We start from the raw sequence: 7802 nt of genomic DNA on the forward strand, positions 1-7802 counted from the left end.
AATGAGTCAATTTCCCTGCTCCATCTGACTTGCTTTGGCCCGTAAATGAGGCAGAAGTGACGGTATGACAGCTTGGAGCCTAGGCCTCAAGAGACTTTATGTATTTCTGCTTGCTCTTTTGTGTTTCCACCTTTGGCATGAAAAGAGCATTTCTGGGCTATTCTATTAGACCCAGGAGGAGGACAAGCAACATGAGGCAGAGTTGAGCCCCTGAGTTGCTCCAGCAGGGGCCAGCCTTGGTCAGCCAGCAGCCGGCCACGCCCCAGCCCAGAGAAGCTGTTCCCAGATGTGCCATGAGTCTGTGTGGCAAGAGATAACGATCCACCAATTTTTGGTGAAGAAAGATAAAGCAGAGAAACAAAAGTTAAATATTAAAAAAACGCTCACAGTCTCAGAAGAGCTACATTGGAATGAATTCCTCATGGGGGAGTCATCTCCACTCTTCCCTGTCTCCCTCCTTAAAATGTCACCTGAAAGAAATGAGCACTTGCCACTGACGGAGACAGGCAGAGTTTCATTGTTCAAGATAATTTCCGGTTTTCCTTGCCTTAGAATAGGGTTGTGAACTACAGGCCAAGGAGCTTCACTGACTCATCAGGTCCTCAGACCATTGGACAATCCGAGGGCACAAAGAATAAGCCTGGATGGCCTCAAGAAGGCTAATATGTTCTTCATTTCATAATAAATGTTTAGTCAGGGGAAGTACTGAATTTCACTTTTCTACTTCAAACTCTGACTTATCATGGAGAGAAACAAAGAAAAATTCAATCATCTTTTGCCTCCATCTAGTCCCCTTGGGCTTCATCAAAAGCTCAAAATTCCATGAACCAGATCACTCATTTTCACTGCCCACACCCTCCATTTATTTCCTTTAAATGGCATTTTACAAGAAATGGGGACAATAGTGAAGTCAGGAAGAGGGTAAACCAAACCATTCAATTACTTTGGGGTGGTCAAACCTGCTTACGTAGGAGCACAAGTCTGCAAATGACAGCTTTACTTCCTGATTCTTTAAGCACTGCTTTCTGCTACTTCAATTTTTGGCAATAGGTCATCCATACCACACTAAAGTCTCTACTGGCAACTTCAGATAGGTTCCTATTACAACTGCATATCAAAGCCAGGGGAAAACTGACTCAAGAGAAAAGATCTTCTGCTGAGAACCAAAGGGGAGGCAAAGGAAAATGGCACAGTGAAGTGTCTGACACTCACTGTTCATTCAAATATCCATCCAATCCTGGTCTACGGCACAGTGTCCCATCCTTCCGGCATTTATGTCACCCAAGGAACACAGGAGCCACCACCATGAGGAGAGCTCATCCCTGCAATTCAAAAGCAGGTGATTCCAGGAAATCCCAAAAAGAGGGGATATATGTGTACATATGGCTGATTCACTTCGCTGTATAGTAGAAACTAACACAACATTGTAAAACAACTATACCCCAAGTGAAAAAAAAAAAAAAGCAGGTGATTCCGGGGGTGAGATGCACGCTGCCTCATGTCCTCTGCATGAAAGGGTTATTTAAGATGTTTGTAAAAAGGTGGAGTTTTAGTAAATCAAATATTTTACATGTCACAAAAATTAAGCAAGTCATGGGGCAGAGAAACTTAAAACTAGAAGTTAGAGGCCACCTACCAATTAAGGGTAACCAGAAACTAAAGAATACAAGTTGTCATATAACAAAATTGAAAGATAAGAGTATTTACAAGGGATGTACTTCTAAGGTCTGAGTATCTCAGGACAGTCTTTGAGAATCAGCCCTGCCCTCTCCCACCATCTCACACATGGCAGGTTGTGAAGCTGAGGACCTTAATTCCAGCAGCCACTTAGATTTCCTGGTTTTCCTTTCATCAGTTCTGATGGGCATGGTTTTACACATGCTGGACAGGTGGTAGCCGTGACCCAGTGGTCACTGCCTGCACAGAGCAAAGTGCTTATTTCCAGTGTTGTGACCGGGCAGCCACCATCTCGATACTTCAGGCACCAGACTACCTTGGGACCTTTTGCAGAAGGACTACGAGTCCTAGCCTTGTCTGAAATCCTAAAATCAAAACAGTTCATCAAAACCTGCAGAACAAGAGTCAGCAGATGGGAGAACCTCCCAGAGACCCCTGTGGAACCCACTTTGGGAAATGCCCTATGAACAGATTTCCTGTAGGCACAGAGCCTGATGCTGCTGGGAAAACACAGACACCAAGGGCTCTGGGCCAGCTTCTTCCAAGCCCCAGGTGACTGCTGCACAGCCCACGTGGTTCCCCTCCACGCCTCCTACATCAATCTTCCTCGAGTTATCGGACTCTGAGTGCATCAGCTATTTCCCTGTGAGACCCCCCAGTAACAGAGTGAAAAGCCTGGGGTGAGGGAGTGACCTGTGCAGAGATCCTGAGGTGGCAGAGCGCTGGGCATAGAGTCAAGGAACAACACGGAGCCGGGGGTTGGCACGGCCGAGGAGGTGAGTGACCAGGGCAATCACAGGGCATGCGGGGAGGCACAGCAGACAGGCAAAACGCTTTAGAGACTTCGGCTTCTACTCTGAGATGGGAGCCACTGGGTAGTTTTAAACAAAGGAGTAACACGGTCTACCTTATATTGTACAGGAAGGACCCCGTAATGAAGACATTGAAGGGGGCAAGAGTGGCATGAGGGAGTGCAGGTGGAGGTCACGGCCATAGTCCAGGGGAGGCTGATGCTGGCTTAGACCCGGCGACGGGGGGGACGGCAGTGACTGTGGGAACGGTGATGAAATGGGAGAGATTTTAAAGATAGAGCTGGCAGGGTGTGCGGGGTGGTGACAAAGTGAGACATCGTGGATGGCTCCAAGAATTTTGGCCTGAGTCCCTGGGAAAATGGAATCACCATTAATGGAGAAGCAGAAGAATGATTCAGTGGGCTGTATCAAGGACCCAACTTGCGACATCTCAATTTGAAATGTTCACTTGATAGCCAAGTGGAGATGTCAAGTAGCTAGCTGGATACATCATGTGGAGGGGCCATGGGAGGGGTCGTGGCGGGGGGTATAAATCCAGGCATGCTTGGTGCATACAAATACAAATTTAAAGCCATAGGACTGGAAGATCTCCAAGAGGGCGTACAGACAGAAAAGAGAAAGAGGTCCGAGCACATAGCTCTGGGGTGCCCTACACCCTACACTACGCCCCCTTATGCAGATCAAAATGAAAATCCAAGATTAGGCCAGGCTTTCCCACATCACCTTAAGGATGAGGGCTGGTGAGTCCTTCAGCATCAGGCGGCTGTTTGGCACGATCCCCTACAGATGTTCAGGGTGCACCAAGCAGGGTTTGGTTTTTCCTCTGAAGCTCTGCTTCTGACCCGAGAGAGGCTACCCAGCTCTCCCATTCATTCAACAGGCTTTCTCTCTCCACGACCATGAGCAAGGAGCATTGTCACGTCCACTTTCCAGTAAGAAAAGGAAGTCTGGGAAGTACGAAGTGGCAGAATTCAGAAAGGAAAAATACTTTCCTGCCTCATCCACATGACTTTGTCCTTTCCCAAATCTGTTCTCTCTCTTTTTAAAAAAAAATTTCCCCAGTGTTTTAAAACTGAGGTATAGTGGAGGGAATTCCCTGGCAGTCCAGTGGTTAGGACTCAGCACTCTCACTGCCAGGGCCCAGGTTCAATCCCTGGTCAGCAAACTAAGATTCCCACAAGGTGCACAGTGCGGCCAAAAAGAAAAAAAGAAAAGAAGTACAGTTGATTTACAATATTGTGTTAGTTTCAGGCATACAGTAAGTTTATGTGTGTGTGTTTGTATGTGTGTGTGTGTGTGTATAGAGAGAGAGATTATTTTCCATTATAGGTTATTACAAGATATTGAATATAGTTCCCTATGCTACACAGTAATTCCTTGTTGCTTATCTATTTTATATAGTAGTTTGTATCTGCTTTTAGGATTATGGGATTAACAAATCCAGACAAAATCTGTTCTTTTTTTTAATTTTTCAGATCTCCATTTTTCCTACCCAGACTATGAGCTGCTTGAGGACAGGTCCAGATCTTATTCCCCATGTCTATCACAGTACCAGAACACAGTTGCTACCCAGTCAATATCCAGTAAAGGAACAAAAACTTGTACCAATTTTCTTGCATTCTCTCTTCCTTGCTTTCAATTTTATTTTAATTAAAATAGATTCTTTTTCAGGCCCTTCTACATTTTCTGTTGCCAAAGGTTGCCGAATTCATAGTCTTTCATTGACATTCCTTCTCTGGAAGAAAAAGGGAGGAAAGAAAAGAAAAATTACCCACTCCTTTTGTAGAACTCCTCATTCAAACCTTGTCTCTTTGCAAAAAGAAGATGCCTTTGAATATCCCTCGTGTGTAATACTACACACGAGGGATATTCTAATATCTACTGTATGTGTAATAAAAACTACACGTGTAATGAAAACACAGCTTTGGAAAAATCTGCCCCTCTTCACCAGCACTTCTTATTGTCATTACTGAAATATTTATTCCTGAGAAGTTTCCCCACTGCAAATAATCTCCATGGGAAGCAGCTTAATTGATCCCTTGCTTCCCAAGAACATGGGTGTGTTGCCAAACTCTTCACAGTTGGCTGGGTGCCCCAATGATGTCATATGCAAGTACCATTTTAAAGAAGAAGCTGTTCAAGTAGGACACGTGCTCCGTGTGTGGACCTTGTGAAAGAGTTCTATGTGGCAGTACAAAGAGTTGCATGCCACTTCATGGAGGATGCCCACATCTTCCAGGTTCTGTTCTTTTCTTTTTTTTTAAGAGCCCTGCCATTTGTCTTTCGGAGCCCCTTTGAAAGGGCCTCCACCGTTACAGCATAGGATTGATTACCCACAAGGTTTCACCCCAATTCCACCACCCCTTCCTCCTTAAGTATCCATCACTCGGAGGCACGCTCAGGGTTCAAGCACTTCTTCCCCGCTCTCTAAACCTACCCACTTAAGTGTTTCTACTAGTTTTGTAAGCTCAATCCTGATTTATGAGACTGAATTGACTCACAGCTCATCTTCTTTTTTAAGCAATGTTTAGTTAATGATTCTTGGAATCTGTGATTCCAGATAGGAGTAAAGTTGAGTCTCTAAGTTGTATGTGAAGTCAAAGAAAGAACTGGAAAACCTGGATCCGAGGAATATTCTGGATGCAAAGACTATGTAGGCATTTAGTAAATGCTAAAGGTGATACTTCATTTGAGAAAAGATACATTATTCACCCAAATGGTACTGGAACAATGTACTAACCCAGACATGTATGGGAAAAGGAAGCTGTAACAGTTATGTACAGCTGCTCTGACATAAGACTACTTAGGGTCTAATCCCCCCTCTGGCACTTAATAACTATATGACTATAGACAAGTTACTTAAACCATCTAGGCTTCGATTTTCTTTTCTGTAAAATGAGAATAAGTAACCTACCTCATAGGATTGCCATGAGGATCAAATAAGATTATGAGAACATACGCACAGTAAATCCAATTAATGTTAATTTGATCATTATTGCTACTGCTTCATTTCCTTCAACAAAATAAAATCCAGATGAACAAAGATGTAAATGAAAGACCATTAGCTTTACTAGAATAAACAGAGAACTCATAAAACTCAACATCAAAAAAACAAACAACCCAATTAAAAAATGGTCAGAGGGCCTGAATAGACATTTTTCCAAAGAAGACATATGGATGGCCAATAGGCACACGAAAAGATGCTCTACATCTCTAATCATCAGGGAAATGCAAATCAAAACCACAGTGAGTTATCACCTCACACCTGTCAGAATGGCTACCATCAAAATACAACAAATAGCAAATGCTGACAAGGATGTGAAGAAAATGGAACCCTCTTGCATTGTTGATGGGAATGTAAATTGGTGCAGCCACTATGGAAAACAGTTTGGAGGTTCCTCAAAAAATTTTTTAAAAATTAAAAATTAAAAATAGAACTCCATATGAACCAGTAATTCCACTTCTGGGTATTTATCTGAAACAAATGAAAACACTAATTTTAAAAGATGTATGCACCCCTATGTTCACTGCAGCATTATTTACAAGAGTCAAGATATGAAGGCAACACATGTGCCCATCAAAAGATAAATGGATAAAGAAGATGTGACATATGTACACAATGGAATATTACTTAGCCATAAAAAAGAATTCAATCTTGGCATTTACAACAACATGAATGGACCTAAAGGTTATTATGATAAGTGAAATAAGTCAGAGAGAGAAAGACAAATACCACATAATTTCACTTATAATGTGGAATCTAAAAACTATAATAAATGAACAAATATAATTAAATAGAAACAAGGTTATAGATAGAACAAATAGGTGGTTGCCAGAGGGGCGGGGTTGGGGGAGGAGAGAAATAGGGGAGGGAGATTAAGCTATATAAACTTTCAATTACAAAATAAATGAGTCACAGGTATGAAATGTAAAGTGTGAGGAATATAGTCAATAATTATGTAATATCTTTGTATGGTGACAGATGACTAGACTTATGGCAATCATTGGAAATGTAGAGAAATACTGAATCACCATGTTGTGTATTAGGAACTAACATAATGTTGTAGGTCGATTACACTTCAAAAACAAACTGTTAGAAAAAGAGATCAGATTTGTAGCTACCAGAGGCAGGGAGTAGGGGGAGGGGGAATTGGAGGAAGGCAGGCAAAAGGTACAAACTTCCAGTTATGAGACAAATAAATATGAGGGATGTAATGTGCAGCATGATAAAGATAATTAATGGTGATGTACGTTACATATGAGAGTTATTAAGAAAAATCCTAAGAGTTTTCATCACAAGGAAGATATTTTCTCTATTTCTTTAATTATGTATTTATATGAGATGATGGATGTTCACTAAACTTATTGTAATCATCACTTCATGATGTATGTAAGTTAAATCATTATGTGTACACCCTAAACTTATACAGTGTTGTATGTCAATTATATCTCAGTAAAAATGGAAGAAAAAGATGACTAGAATAAAACATAGGTGAATATTTGTATAATCTGTCCAAGCATGATGCAAAACCAGAAGCAAAAAAAGGTAAAGACTGCTATACCAATCAATTGAATATTGAAAATTTTTGGTGATATAATAGGTCCAAAACCAAACTGGGAACAATAGTTTCAATACTTATGTCACAAGGTTACTATCCCTAATATATAGAGAGATCTTAGAAATCAATAAGAAAAAGGCAAGAAACTCTATAGAAAAACTGGCAAATGACATGATTATGTAATTCACAGAAAAGAAAGAACTATCAATAACCAAAAAGATAAAAAAGAAAAACTGGGCACTATCACTAATAATTAAATACACGCAAATTAAAGCAGTAGTTGTGTATATCTCTGTGTGTGTCTGTGTGGTGTCCAATTGGCAAAGCTTAAAAAGGTCTTAATACCTAGCACTGGTAAGAGTTTGAAAAAGTAGGCATTGCTACTCACTGATGGTCAAAAAGCACAACTTGAACAAGTTCAATTTGGCAATATCTATTAAAATTTTAGTATGCATTATCTTTGATGCAGAAATACTATTTCTGGAATTTTGTCCTCTGTTCATTGTAACATTGTTTTTATTGAGGAAAAAATTAAAACAATCTAAATATCCATCCAAAGAAAGTAGAAAATTTAATTATGGTGCATTTCTACAAAAGAATATTATCAAGCTGTTAAAAAGGATGAACTAGAATCATGTGTTGACATGGAAGAATGTCCAAAAAATACTGAATGAAAAAGCAAGATTCAGAAGAGTGTGTGCAGAAAACCACCTCTAGAAGAGAAGTGTGGCAATCGTACGGCTATGCCACTCAG

The 7802-nt window shown here is 40.8% G+C and overlaps 1 protein-coding gene across 3 annotated transcripts in view; it reads right to left on the minus strand.

The window, feature by feature from the left end:
- Positions 1-7802, minus strand: part of OSMR (oncostatin M receptor) — a 56298-nt gene that overhangs the window by 42550 nt on the left and 5946 nt on the right. The window lies entirely within an intron of this gene.

The sequence above is a fragment of the Mesoplodon mirus genome (genome assembly GCF_964341445.2).
Source record: "Mesoplodon mirus genome assembly, chromosome: 5".
In the NCBI taxonomy this organism is placed as follows: domain Eukaryota; kingdom Metazoa; phylum Chordata; class Mammalia; order Artiodactyla; family Ziphiidae; genus Mesoplodon; species Mesoplodon mirus.